Raw genomic sequence first — 14933 nt, 5'->3', positions numbered from 1 at the left:
CTGGCATGCTTTGGTCAAAATGAAGCATCCGATGCCGGCCCACACTTATGGGAGGGTGAATCCTCTTCCCTGATCCCATAGGCCCAGGAAAAGTTCCATAAGGGTTTTTAAAGCCCTGATGAGAACTCATGGAAGTTTGTTTCAATTGGCTTTAAAAAAATCAGGTAATAAAAGGCCATGGGGATCCTCCCATGAACTTCACTGGGCCTAGCAAAACACCACCTTTAGTTTTACAGTTCTTTCTTCCCATTGTTTCTGCACCTCACCTTCCAGATCTTTCTTTTTTCTGTGCCTTACATTGTATTACCAAGTGCTCCCTGAAGAAGTAAAAGGAGACTACCACACTGTTATTAGGTTGGCAGGCTCATTAGCAAAGGCATTAAAATCAAGTTTGAATGTTCTAAAATTAATAAAGCCAAATTGTGGTGTATCCAACACCTTTAAAATCGTACAGGCTACAGGAGGAAAATGGGGCGAGTGCCCACCTGGTTGCACAGGCAGCCCCGGAGGAAGTGATTTTCCAGGGAAAGAAAACTGCTGAGCAGGAGCAAGGTCCACCTGAAGCGGAGGGAAGAGTTCCTTTCATCACGGACTTGCTAACTTAATGAGGAAACCTTTAAACTAAGATTGACGAGGTTGGTGACATGAGCCTACAGGTGGGTCCAAACCACAGATACCTGGAAGGAAGCCTGGGCAGAGGCAGTCAGAGCAGGGACAAGAAGGAAAATAATGGCTCATTTTTGTTCACCCTCTTTGATGTCTGTGACCTAATGAAAGAAATACACAAGCAAGCTCTTTGCCAAGAACAGCAGAAGATTCCTATACCACAAACTTTCAAGCAGAAAGTCAGTTGTCTGCAACAGGAAAATATTATAAAATAGGAATTTCTTTAAGTTGCTGCTGGAAAATATTTTTCACCCAAGATTTTTCAGTTTAAGCTTGATAGCGCTAGTTCGTATTTTAAGCTAAAAAAATAATCAATTTTTCCCATGGCAATTGGCAACTCCTTTTGCTGGCTAGATCTCCTTTGAAACTAGACTTTTTCACAAAACATTTTGAAAGTCTTGTGTGACCAGCAGCTGTCATACTGGCTCACTTTTACCCCTTTCATCTCCTTCCTTAGCTCACTGTGTCTCTGAACTATCCCAGGTATTTTTGGGAAACTGGCAAAAAGCCTCCGGCAGAGGAACAGCAGAAACCCCTGGGATCCCTTCTTTTGCCCCGTGCAGTGGTTACAGATCACGATCTTCACCTCTGGCAAACGATGCTGAAACCACCAGGTCCACAAGCAGCACGGGTGGGTCCAGCTACGTTTGCAAAGGTGCCCGCGGAGGTAGCGGCTGGTGGCAGGGTGCAGTGCCACGTCCAGCACGTTAGGGAGGTGGGTTCCGCACCAAGTGCCAGGTCCTTGCTGCACAGAAAGCCCTGGTGAAGCTTTGCGAGCCCGGAAGGATACAGCCAGGGACCCTCAGGTACCCCTCGCCCCGACCGCTCTCCGCAGTCCCCTCCTGGCCCGAGCCCTGGCAGGTTGTCACACACCCAACGGCCTCGAGTCTGAGCCAAAACGTAACAGTAAGAGTCTGCTAAAGGGGACACATAGAAGGCTTTCCTTTAAAAACAGCGCCTTTGTGGGATTTTTTTCTGTTGTTGTGTTTGCTTGGTTTTAAGGCAGGTAAAGAATTCACGAAAAAAATTTTATAGTTAGAGTTTTTCTTTACCCAGAAGCAGAAGTTTATATTTTTCACTTAATAATTCTAGAAATAGCAGAAACAGTTGCTTGAGAAACCTGTGCACATTTTCAGAAGAAAAAAACCAAAAGCTTTCATGGTTCAAATCTGACGTGATTTATGCTTTCTTTAAACATACATGCCAAAGTTTAACTTTTCTTTCTTTTCAACTTTTTTTAAAAAACCTTTTTCAGACAGGGAACAAAAATAGAGCTTTTTGCATTTTAAATGCCAGATTTTACAGTGCCCGGCAGCCCAGGGCGACGCACGCCAGCTGGCCCTTGGTGACAGCCCCGGTGGAAGAGCGAGCGGGAGGCTGACGGCACCCGCAGCAGCGGAGGCGCGGGGCAGGGGAGCGGGACCAGCTCCTCCGGCCACCCGGCCTACGGCAAAGTGCCGGCTGCCCCCGGGTCAGGGCTGCAGCCCCTGCTCCCCAGACCTGCCCGGAGCCCTGGGCAGGGTAAAGCTTTAGTTTGTTCAGCTGCACAACACCGATGACAGCACCCCAGCGAGCGCAACGTTTTTGGGATTTCAGGCAAGCGGTGCGTACGAAGAGCCTAACAGAAACGCGATGGGCTTCGGAGGGCAAGAGGAACCTCCTGCTGCGCAGAGCCTGGGCGGAAAGGCCAAAGGGACGCCCCGAGTGTTTGTCTCTTCAGGGAGACACGAAGGCACCATGGTAATGAGGACAAGAAGTGTTTTAATAGACAGACATTTGCTATCATAGGAAAGAACATTTGTCATCATAGATGAACATTTAGTTCATCTAAAAATCTCGGACCACAAAGAAGATTGAACCGACATTTATATACACACACACTAATTACCAGGGACATCAGCACATCACATGGGTTTCCTAGGCTGAAAAGATCACAAACTGCATGTTGCTAGGTACCTTGCTTTGGGAACTGCTGCCTGAAAGCCCAGTCAGCTTCAGCAAATCGAAGAAAGGCAAAACAGTATTTAATTGCAATGGTGTGATTAAATTCACATACAGTTCACAGTCAGGATCCAAAACAGCAAAGGCTAAAACATAGACTGAAAAAAAATCTTCCAGGAGAGAACACATTCTGTGGCAAGATTTGAGGGGGTTTTTTTCTGTTCAAAAGAGGAACCCCAACTGAAGCAAAATTATTGTGTCAACTTCCAGCCCTAGCAGCGAGCCCCAGGGTGGAATCAGCTCTTCTCAGCAGAGAGAGCAAGAAACCAAAGCACACCCCTAATCCCAAGAAGAGGTCCCCCAGAACACATCTGAAACCTGTTCTTGGAGACATGGGGGAAGGCAAATGGTCCTTGAATTTCTGTTACCCGGTTGTACCTGGACTTACACTTCACAGTGCCGGGCTCTCTCTAAATCAAGGGTGTTTCCCCAAAATACCTTTTGGTATGTATCGTGACAACAAGACACAGAGGAATCGGGCTTAATATCTTAATAGCTATTCTCTTAAGTTTCTTAAGGCAAGCCTATCATTATCTGTCCTGCAGGGCAGGAGACCAACTCAGGAAACCGGGAAAGAGGCATGAAAAAAAAATAAAATAAGCCACTCTGTGGCAACAAGCTCACCCTTCTCTGGGAGCTGGATACAATGGATCTGGCCGTCTGCTGGGAGCAGGGGGAGGAAAGCAAGATGCTGAGGAACCAGAAAGGAGCTGGGGAAGCAGACTCCTAGAAATAAGCCCTGGGTGATAAGGTGATGAGCTGCAGCTTGCTCGGGGGACACCCACAGCTGACACCTGAAGGGGATCGCCACCATCGCACCCGGCAGGGTCACTGTCTTCAATAAGCTTTGATTCCTTTTCTCACGTTACTCAAGATGGGAGATTGATGCCACAATCTCCCGTGGCATCCCAGCCATCTGCCAGCATTTTGTAACCTAAAAGCATGTATATATATATTTTCAAAGTATACTTTGAAAAAAAGTCCTGATTTTTTAAAGCAGTGAGCCCCAATTAGCCATCTGACCCATTGTCATCCATCCTGACAGTAATGACGCTATGCTTTCCCCAGGCTCTATGCACGGTTAAGCCTGCTAAACCCCAGGAAGGGTTTCTATGTGTTTAGGCAACATATAGGGCACTCTCATCAGCTTCGTCTCAGGATAAAAATCTTTGGGGGTGACCCCTCACCAGAAGTCCGCTTTAACTCTGGAGTGTGTTGGAGAGCGGAGAAGAGGAACAATTCTGGGATTTGGGCAAAGTTGTTCCTTCCTGCAAAGCCCCGGCTTTAGCCTCCAAGCCCTGAAACATCTCTCCAAACACAAGGAGTGCAGCCTGGGTAAGTGGCTGTGAGTAATCCTGTTTGGCTGACATTTTTCTGATTTTATCAACTTTTAACTTTTTGATGACCTTCCTGAATAAGTACAAACATTGTAAATTATACAACTCTTGAAAGCAGGAGCTGGCAATGTGCGATACAGCAGCTGTCAGGAGTGTCATTCCAACTCGAGATGATGGCAGATTCAAAGCATTTTTAATAATGCTTCTGATTGTTATTTCTATCTAAAGGAAAAAGGAGAAAAAAAAGAAGAAATACATAATGAGAATTGTGTGTTTTGCTTTTACAACACACTTCAGTTGAAAGCTTTGTAGCTTTTCATACAAAATGAAATGATGAAACCTTTTTCCCACTTGTGTTCATGTAACAAGAAGGAAGCACTCTCCCAAGAGATTAGCAGAAAGACCTGATCCCACATCTGGAAATTCAAAAAATACCCTGGAGGCACGTAAAATAGGGTAATATGCTGCAGGTGTTAACGCAACCAATAACCTCTAGTCCAGGACCATTGGCATTCGATACGTGAAGTTCTGCGAGGTTGGGCCAAGCGATTATCCCCTGTAGTCTCATCCTCAGGCAGCGAGAGGCAGAGGCGATTCCCTGGGAAGGGCGGTTGCCGCAGGCAGGCTGGCTGGGCGCGTGGGTGCCTGGTCCGGTCAGGCTGATCTGCTGCGCGGCAGGCTCGGGTGCATCTCCAGAAGAGCTCGCTGTAACCCGTGTTTAGCTGTGGTACAGCAGGCTACGGCAAAGGCTCTATTAATTCAGCTACACAGCCAAGGAAATGTTTTGTTCCTTTCCTGAAAGCTGTGGAAACAAGTAATGATTTGTAGTAAGTTATTTGTGGTCTGATTCTGACACCTTTCCGTACACACTGAGCCATGCCTTGTTCCCCTGCAGGGCTTTTGTGTTGAGGTACCAGCACCCTGGGAGTGAGCGGTTGAATGTGACCCTTGTCACTAAACACGGAGCTTTAGGCAGAAGAAAGAGGAGAAAGAAAAGTTAATGGCAACTAATAGCAGTATTCGTCACTTAAAGCATTCACAGAACTTTTGCAAATATTAAGTAATTACTCACAATATTGAAGGTGAGTAGGCGTTAGTGAGGTGCGGGTTTGAGCTCTACCCTACTCCTTCAGAAAAGCTTTACCAAGACATTAATTCGAAAGAGCTGACTGAAGTTTATGTCTTCAGCTTTCAGATGCTAAAACAGGGGCGAGAAAATGGGATTTTGATGGATGTGATACGGGAAATGAGCGAGGTGAGGAAGCGAGCGAAGTTTTAGCATGGGAGCCGGCACCGCTTCCCTTGCGGTGTGCCATGGGGCTGGCGCGCGGGGACAGCTGAGCCCCGCTGCCGGCAGCGGCTGGGCCCCCTCCTTCCGCGGCGCCTCAGTTTCCCTCTCTGTACTGTGACCCGTGCAGAGACTCATGGCAGATCTTGCCTTCAGCTCTTTCCCCCATCCCGTGCTCATGCCTTTATCCAAAATAAATCCGAGTGAGCGGCAGGCTGGTTGCGCCCAGGCAGCTGTCCTGCAGCGAGGCAGGAGATGGGCTGAGCAGGCAGCGGCAGAGCAGCCCTGGCTCTCCAAGCAGCCCTCGATGCCCGGTCCCTGCCGGAGCAGGCTTTCAGAAGGTGCGTGGCCGTGGATGGTGACAGCTCTGCCGACCCCGGGAAGGAGGGGAGATGACCTGGGGGTCCTTCGCAGCCTGCCAGCACCAGCCAGCACCAGCCCGGGAGCCCCGCACGAGTGGCACTCTCCTGAAAGGCATCTGCTGCCGTGTGGCTGAGGCGAGGGAGAGAGGCAGGGCTTCTGCCCCAGGTCCCATGGACCACAGCATGGCCTGATTCCCCTTGGGAGCATCGCCAGCTTTTGCTCAAGCCAGCCTTGGCCTCGCAGCACCATTGTTTAATTTTCCTCCGCTACCAACAGAAGCTGCTTACCTGGTATCTTCTCTCCACAAAGCACTGTGGAAACAAGCACCACCGCCGCCATTTCACGCATGGGGAAAGAGCTCCCCTGGGACAGAAAGTGCCAGCACATTTTGCAGCGGGGTCATGGTTGTAAGGTGTCTGTGTCCCCCTCCCGCGCCTGCCAGCATGCTGGCTGGGGGTGGCAGAGCAGCTTCACAGCCCTGACGCCTGCTGCACAGGAGGGTGTTGTGCCCTTGCCCAGGCTGCGGCTGTGGGGCTCGCTGCCGTGTGGGTCCGGCTGGGCAACCGGTGGCAGCCTCCCCGGCACAGCCCAGCACGGCGGCAGACCTGCAGCAAAGGCACTTACAGCTCCTGCAAGGACAGGGAGACGGACAGTAAATCCAGGGAGCTGGCATGGTCCGGGCCATAGAAGTGTAGGAAAGACAGCGTCTTCCTAAGAGATGGTGTGACGTTAGCTGCAGCCGGACAGACGACTGCTGGACTGCAGCCCAGGACCAGCCACGATACAATGGGCAGAAGGGATCCCTGACCACTTTCATTTCTGTTACATCTCTTTTGGAGTTGACACTCTTTTAAAAAGCTCCTTGGTCTGGTTCTTCTTCAAACAGAGCTTTGCCAGGGGCTGTGCAGGGCCCTGATACTGCTTTTGAGGTGCTCCCTAAGAAGGCGATCCTAAAAAGGATCTCAAAGCTCAGGAGGGTTCAGGACCTTGTCAAGTTTTTTTTTCAGCTGCAAGATTAGATGGCTGCACTAGTTGTACCTCACTGCTCACCCTGGGGGGAACAGTTTTCCAGAAACATGCAGGGCAACGAGCTTTGGGAAGAGCAATTTCAGCCTAGACACGTGAGGCTGTCCCCCCTACACGTTCAGGTTTAGCGTCACTGAACCACATCCCTCCGCTCTCCAGGCAGCGTTAAGGTAAATGACCCCCATGCCAGGGGAGTGCAGAACAGCAGAGACGTGCAAGCGAGCGAGCGCCTGTGAAAGTCACAGCACAGCGAGTCTGTCGGAGGCGCTGAAAAAGCCACCGTGGACCCCCGGCTGTTTTTCTGTCAGACTTGTTGCACTGACAGGAGAAGTTTCCTTTGTTTTCTCAAGATGTTTTTGAAGTGATGCAGCCTCTGTGGGGTCCCTCGCTGCAGCTGGGGCGCGGGGCGCTGCTCCGGAGCAGGCTGACCCCACGGCGGCAGTGGTCTCGCTGCCAGCTGCCTCTGTGCCGCAGTGGGCAAGTTTCGCTGCCTTCATTTTTCCATCTCTTCACGGGCGCTAACGGCGTGACTCAGCCGCCCCGAGTGCTGGGAGAAAAGCTGGAACGAGGCACACAGGCCTGTTTCTCCTGTGGTCCCGTACAGCCACATGCCCTTTCTCTTCCTTCTGGTCCTCCCGAATTAGTCCAACCTCTGTATCTCAGCATCGGTCATTCACTCATATGACAAAGAGGGACATTACTCTACTTTTTTATTCCTCCATAGTCTTTTTAAAGTTGTCACTTTTTAAATTATTCTCACAAGACTAAGCCAACACCTCCTTTTCCAGTACTTTCTGCATAGCACTATGATCTTAGCATCCTTTCTTCTGTCAGCTGCTGGAAACAAACCTTGCATACATTGCGCCTTCCATATAAAAAAATACCAAGCCTTGTGATTTTGAGACTAATGCAGAGGACTCAGGAGAAGAGTGGACAAAAGACAGGATGCCCACTTATGAGAAGAAACGGAGAAAAGAGATGGCACGTTGTTCAAAACAGCCTTCGGAGCGGCGATGAAACTCTGGAAGACATGCTAATGACAGGGAAAAATATCTGTGGGATTCATCTGTTTGTTTTAGCTTCCCCAGGGCAAGTGTTTTCCAGTCGTGGGCTTTTGTGTATATTTAGGTGCAGTATTATTACTAACAAATCATAAGCTGGAAAGAGAGATGTTATGTCAGAGGATGCAAACTGATACCGTCAACATTTGGTTCAACTTCACCGGAAACCTGTCACCTACCTTGTCTCTTTTGGAAGAGTCCAAAGTTTTAAGTTCGGTGTATCAGCGGTATTTGGCTACTCCCTGCTTTGGCTGACCATTGCAATTTAGTCATCAAGGCCTATTTTTAGTCATATGAATAACGAAGAACTTTTGGAGTGGATCCTGAAATGTCCTGAGACTCAACAGGAATGTGACAGTGGCACTCAGCGGAGCTTACTTGCAAGTGCTTGATTTGTTCATTTGCACAGTGCCTTTTTATCCCAGTGTTTGTAGTGAGTCACATTTCCTCTGCCCACGGCTTCCTTGTAAAAAGTAGTATAATAATGAGGTACTCTTTTGGTAACTTAGTATTCAGCATAGGTCCAGGAAGTTAAGCTTTTCTATTGATTGTTTTCTATGGTTGTGAGCACAAAAGCCCCTGCCAAAGTCCTCTCTGCCAGGCTGGCTGGTTAAGATCTGTCAGTGAAGTGTTTCAAACATAATTGCTCCACTTCCTTTGCCGATCTGTGCTATCAGTTCTGGGAACTCGGGACTCAGTGTAGTTATCCAGCTGGGCTGCATTAGGAACTCGAGGCCAGGCTACCTTATCTTATTTATTTTAATGCGTTCTTTTAACTTAGATACAGAACTCCTCAGATGTATATTATGTCTGAGGCCCAAGAGATCTCTGCCAAGGCAGTAGGCAAAGCTCCAGAATTACAGCGCTGGCGTTAGCAACGAGTGATTTAAACTGAGGCATGCCCCTGAAAAAGGATGATTGTCTGGTTTATCAGGACCTTGGGTTTCTTGAATCGCAGGTGGACTTCCAGGGACATGCATGCACACGCACAAATAATCTCTTATCGTATATCGATAATCTCATGTCCTGTTATAGGTGACTGAAGTGCTCCAAATAGGTGCCCAAGTTCGTATTACATTTCTCAAGTCCCTAATTATATTTTGATATGATTTTTCAAATTCTCTCAGAAATCCCTCTTCACTCATACTGCTATAGCACTACCGAAAACCAGCAGTTTAACGAGGGCTGTGTGTACGATAGCCTTCATCCCACTTTCCATTGCCAAAGCAGCTTGAAAATTAATAAAGTTGCCCGTCTCGGGTCATGATTTAGAGGACAGGCTTCTTTCTTTCTAGGCTTCTTTCCATCCCTTGCTGGCTGTTTCTGCTCTCGGTACCAGACCCCTCGGAGGAAGGCAGCAAGGGGACGACTTCTCCTGGGTGGGGGTAGCACCAGGTCAGCTACTTGAACATCTTCTTGGTCCCAGAGTCTGCTATGGGCAGATGTAATGCTTGACATCTATTTTGACTTCTCCTGACTTTGGAATGCCGTTTTGGTCTTGCCCATGCCTGACGGCGGCCAGCAATGCCTCGTCAGATGCCATCTCCACCAGGCTCTAGGTAATACTTACTATCAGGAGTGCCACCTGATGAGGCACATGCGGCAGAGCTGTAACGACAGGTTATTTTAAAGTGTACTGCGTCTGTGTGGCCTTCAGATGAAGTAGGCAGGTGTCCGTGCTGCTTTTTGTCCGGCTCGTTGAGCACTCTTCACTGGCCCCTTCGGGGTTGCCGTTGTGCGGGGGCAGAGGCACTGGGCCTGCTGCCCAGCTTCCCTGGGAAGCAACAAGTCTACCGGGTAACTGCCTTGGTCTCTGCCGCGGCCGGTGCCCCTCGCAGAGCTGCGGCTGCGGGCAGTGAGGTGGGGGGGGCTCCCCGCAGCCCCCCGCAGCCCCCGTCCTTCCCAGCCCCCCCCAGCCCCCGCAGCCCCCCCGAGGCCCCGCACACCCGCGGCGGGGCCGGTGCCGCAGCGCCCCCTGGCGCCTCCCGCGGGACGGTTGTCAGCGCCTTTGGGAAGCCGGTGCCTGCGTGGGGGCTCAGCCCTGGTGTCTCCCCTCAGCGTGGGGCTCAGCCCTGGTGTCTCCCCTCAGCGTGGGGTTCAGTCCTGGTGTCTCCCCTCAGCGTGGGGCTCAGCCCTGGTGTCTCTCCTCAGCATGGGAGCTCAGCCCTGGTGTCTCTCCTCAGCGTGGGGCTCAGCCCTGGTGTCTCCCCTCAGCGTGGGGTTCAGTCCTGGTGTCTCCCCTCAGCGTGGGGCTCAGCCCTGGTGTCTCTCCTCAGCATGGGAGCTCAGCCCTGGTGTCTCCCCTCAGCGTGGGGCTCAGCCCTGGTGTCTCCCCTCAGCGTGGGAGCTCAGCCCTGGTGTCTCTCCTCAGCGTGGGGCTCAGCCCTGGTGTCTCCCCTCAGCGTGGGGTTCAGTCCTGGTGTCTCCCCTCAGCGTGGGGCTCAGCCCTGGTGTCTCTCCTCAGCATGGGAGCTCAGCCCTGGTGTCTCCCCTCAGCGTGGGGCTCAGCCCTGGTGTCTCCCCTCAGCGTGGGAGCTCAGCCCTGGTGTCTCTCCTCAGCGTGGGGCTCAGCCCTGGTGTCTCCCCTCAGCGTGGGGCTCAGCCCTGGTGTCTCCCCTCAGCGTGGGGTTCAGTCCTGGTGTCTCCCCTCAGCGTGGGGCTCAGCCCTGGTGTCTCTCCTCAGCATGGGAGCTCAGCCCTGGTGTCTCCTCAGCGTGGGGCTCAGCCCTGGTGTCTCCCCTCAGCGTGGGGTTCAGTCCTGGTGTCTCCCCTCAGCGTGGGGCTCAGCCCTGGTGTCTCTCCTCAGCATGGGAGCTCAGCCCTGGTGTCTCCCCTCAGCGTGGGGCTCAGCCCTGGTGTCTCCCCTCAGCGTGGGAGCTCAGCCCTGGTGTCTCTCCTCAGCGTGGGGCTCAGCCCTGGTGTCTCCCCTCAGCGTGGGGTTCAGTCCTGGTGTCTCCCCTCAGCGTGGGGCTCAGCCCTGGTGTCTCTCCTCAGCATGGGAGCTCAGCCCTGGTGTCTCCCCTCAGCGTGGGGCTCAGCCCTGGTGTCTCCCCTCAGCGTGGGAGCTCAGCCCTGGTGTCTCTCCTCAGCGTGGGGCTCAGCCCTGGTGTCTCCCCTCAGCGTGGGGCTCAGCCCTGGTGTCTCCCCTCAGCGTGGGAGCTCAGCCCTGGTGTCTCCCCTCAGCGTGGGGCTCAGCCCTGGCGGCTCCCCTCAGCGTGGGGCTCAGCCCTGGCGGCTCCCCTCAGCGTGGGGTTCAGTCCTGGTGTCTCCCCTCAGGGTAGGGCTCAGCCCTGGTGTCTCCCCTCAGCGTGGGGCTCAGCCCTGGTGTCTCCCCTCAGCGTGGGAGCTCAGCCCTGGTGTCTCCCCTCAGCGTGGGGCTCAGCCCTGGTGTCTCCCCTCAGGGTGGGGCTCAGCCCTGGTGTCTCCCCTCAGCGTGGGGTTCAGCCCTGGTGTCTTCCCTCAGCGTGGGGCTCAGCCCTGGCGGCTCCCCTCAGTGTGGGGTTCAGTCCTGGTGTCTCTCCTCAGCGTGGGGTCTCAGCCCTGTCCGTTCTCCTCAGTGTTGTGTGTGTTCTTCCCTCTCCTCTTGCTCTGTCCTCCCTCGCAAAGGCAGCACAATGGCGGCCGCTGATGCGTGCTGACAACAGAGAACATGGTGAGCTTAACAGCAACTCTTGCACCAACGTACCTTTCAAAGCAACACACTGGAACAGGGACCTGACGGCCCGTAGCTTAATTTTGTCCTGTGCTGGGATCAGAGCTGATTCTAAACTTGTTGATGAAGTTACCAGAAATCTGCCCCTCGTGCTGCGGAAATCCAGGCAGGCTATTTCCCTGATGTGTTTATTCTTACCCAAGGAAATGCTTCTCATCCACCCTCCTTGTTTCTTTTTGCCGGCCACCCCAGCGCCCTGGCTCTGCCAGCCATGGCCTGCACTTGCACGACTCAGAAGTTCCTGGTGCCGGTGGCAGGCGAGGCTGGAGTCGGAGCCGTCGCGTTGTTGCCGTGCTTACCGAACCCCACCGGACCTGGGCAATGCTGGAGCCAGGCACCCGCCCTTCCGACATCTGTGGGGAGGGAGCAGGGGAATGCAAGTGCTGACGGCTGGGCCTCACCTCCCTGTCACCGAGGGCACTTCAGCGGCTGCAGCAAAGCTGGAGGTGTAAATGTTATTCCAGGCCTTGCTCTTCGGTCTAAAAATCATCTTTCACCCCAGCCCGTAGTTGCGGCTCAGCGTCCGCAGGTGCTGGAAGGTGGGATAGGGGCGGGTTGTGAAATCCCCCCCGCAGCCAGGAGAAGACCAGCCAAGACCCCCCCGACGCAGGAGCGCAGGTGGGGACCCCAACGCCCTGCCCTTCAGGCAGCCACTCGCACTCCCACCGTGAAGACTGCCAAGGCTGGACACCGATTCCCTTTGCTTCTGGAAGAGCAGGAAATGGCATTTACCACAAAAGGCTTGAACCCGAGCACAAAGCTACAGGATTAACAGGAGTCTGGGATGCTTGTTCATTAACAGTGAGTTCTCAAAGCCACTTTGATCTGATCCTCGGAACAGTTTTCCTCCCCTTTGAACTCTATGCATTTTAAACAAAAATATGATTTCATGGAACAACATTTTTGTTGCCTCCTTGCCTCTGACACTTTTTGCTTTCTCTCATTGCCACGCTGCTCTGACACACTCAACACAACAGCGGGTGGGTGTCACATGTGAAGCCAGACACCAAGAGGGACCCACGCTCTTCCCTGCCGAGTCATTCACAGCCCCGGGACACCGGGGATTTTTCCCTACCCTAAAAACAGACCAAACATTTGGACCAAGTTGAAAAGTTAAAATGTAGGGCAAACATTTGTCTGAAGTAGGGATAATGGAAAAAGAAGAAAGCAGCTTCTTTCTCTCTCAACATGCTACAAGAAAACTTTATTAATATGGTTCTTTAGTAGGAGTACTCCAGTAAATGGAGTATTACTGGGAACATCCTGAACCTCGTTATTCTGTTTACAGATACTGGCTCTTGTGCTTCTCAGTGGCTCTGATTCAGAACCAGTCACTAATCATTAGTATCTCAGCTCTGGGTTTCAGGGAAGCCCTTATGTAGATGACACCTGCTGTATTTTCATGCTTATTTAATGTAAAACTTCCTTTGGGAAATAAGGTGCTAAGTGAGCTTTGAATCAGCAAGGCAAAACCTACAGAAGGTAACTCCAAGTTACAGCAGGTCGGTCAGAACGTTTGCATTGGCAGTGATCGGGGCAATCGTTTTTTCTCACTTGAAAAGTCTGTTCCATACCTCGTCAAAATATTCTGGAACAAAGCAAAGCAAACCACAAGAGAAATAAACCACTGCATTTTAGCGAACGAACGGAAGCGAAACAGCTGACACAGCGAAGTGCAGTTGTAGAAGTAAAATAAATGAGCAGTGCTGGTAATGCTAATCTTATAAAGAATTACAAGACCTTCAGTAATGTCAGGACCTCAGTGTGACACATTCCAGCTGAAAAAGAGACTCCGATCTTCCAGGCCGTGGGATTTACAGTGGAGGAGTGATGAGACATAGCACAGCACGTGTTGTGTGCCACCCTCCCAGTCCTCAGACCCTTCATGAGTTGCCAGCAGCTCACTCCCCTCCTGGCTCTCCATCATGCAGCGTCTGGTTTTGAAGACATGCTTTCACTTCTTTCTTTGTGGTGGCATACCCAGAACAGCACCTTGCCAATAAACAGCCTGTGGGATTTTAAGTGATCAATGGGACAGCTTTACACCGGATTTCTGAGATGAATGTCAGTACAAATCCCATTTACTCTTGTCTACTTCTTGTCAGGAGAATATTAAAAACAAAAATGAATTAGGGGCATCTTAAGGGTCAGTGCAGATGCCACAGGTGAGGATTTTCCACTTGATAAAGCTGAGAATTTTGTTCTCCTAGGAAAAAAAAGAATGACTTCTCATTTTGTCATGTAAAATATCAGGTCCACTCTTCCCCACCTTCCCAGACACCAATCTCTGTGCAAATAATGGCATCGTGAGAGTTAACACCTTTCTTGCAAAGAAAAAAATCATCAACAAGGAGCAATTCTTGAATCTGAGTCAGTGATCAAAAATTCAAAAAATGGACAAAGTCACCAGTAGAAGTGAAGTTGCTATTAGTTTCACCAGCTTAATAATTACACAGTTAGCTAATAATTACTCCACTGCAAGCTTATCTCCCATACAATGAGCACTGGATTATTTAGTAATAGCAATAATCCTAAACTGAGTCTAAATTTAGGTTACCATTCTGGCATGTTTATAGTCACGTGTTTGGGAGGGAGCGCGCCTTGCGAGTGAACCCTCAGACTTCATCTTCTCACAGTTAAAGACCAGATGAGAGTGACCCTCTGTGGATGGATATATTTCCCCATTCCTCTCGCTGACATACACCTCTCTCTTTCTACGTCTTCCTGTTTTTCAAAATAAAGGCATTTGGTCTTGATTAGGAGAGAGCCACAATGCTTTGCGCTTTAATGGTACTGTGAAGTGAACCCAATTAACTGGTGCAGTTCTGATAGCGCAGGATGTGACTAATTCCCCCCCGCCTGTGGCATTGCCTCCTGCACCAGGAGAATGCGAGGACACCTACTCTGCCTTTCCCTCCCACGCTGGGGCAAGTCACAGAGCGACCACGCTGTCTTTCGTGCCAGACGCTTGACGCAGACCTGCCTGAAATCAGCAAGGGCTTTTCCTTTGAATTTACGGACCTTTGAGTCAAGTTACGGAGGAAGGAAAAGAAACAGCTTTTGTTACTTTTAGCTTTTGCTAGAGGAGGAGAAAACATCCATCTGAAGCAATGTCGTTTTTAGACCCCTGCTTTTTTTTTTCCCAAGTATTATATAGAAAAGAGATAAGGTTGTTTCTGCAGCATTATGTGGTATGGCACAGACTGTTTGCACATGAAAAAGACAGTTCCATATGAAAAGAAGTTATTTAGTGCCAAACTTGGTTTACCTATGTTACTCAGAATGACGGGTGTTTCTGTGGTGCCGCATGACAGTATCACTCTTCACTGAGCTTTCGTAAGAGAATATCTTTTATTTCCAAGTGAGAAAAAAAACCGTTTTCATGGAACCTCTTTTACAGAGGTCTTGCTCTGGTTTCACAGCACGTTTCACACCATCATATGCTATTAAACCTCTGTCAGATGCTATAAAATACTGAG

The 14933-nt window shown here is 50.8% G+C and overlaps 1 long non-coding RNA gene across 3 annotated transcripts; it reads right to left on the bottom strand.

The window, feature by feature from the left end:
* Positions 1 to 2406: 2406 nt before the first annotated feature.
* On the bottom strand, positions 2407 to 14134 carry LOC140658659 (uncharacterized). Of its 3 annotated transcripts, none has more exons than XR_012044806.1 (3): positions 14012 to 14134; positions 13195 to 13660; positions 2407 to 4806 (listed from the first exon to the last, which is right to left on the bottom strand). It is a non-coding gene; the product is annotated as an uncharacterized lncRNA (long non-coding RNA). The 3 variants fall into 3 exon arrangements; XR_012044805.1 differs by lacking the exons at positions 13195 to 13660; positions 14012 to 14134 and adding exons at positions 5943 to 7838; positions 7922 to 9554; XR_012044804.1 differs by lacking the exons at positions 13195 to 13660; positions 14012 to 14134 and adding an exon at positions 7922 to 9554.
* Between the last annotated feature and the right edge of the window lie 799 nt (positions 14135 to 14933).

Source organism: Ciconia boyciana, chromosome 12 (assembly GCF_034638445.1).
Source record: "Ciconia boyciana chromosome 12, ASM3463844v1, whole genome shotgun sequence".
In the NCBI taxonomy this organism is placed as follows: domain Eukaryota; kingdom Metazoa; phylum Chordata; class Aves; order Ciconiiformes; family Ciconiidae; genus Ciconia; species Ciconia boyciana.
Note: the sequence above shows the minus strand (reverse complement) of the source record. Positions and strands in the feature narration are given on the sequence as shown.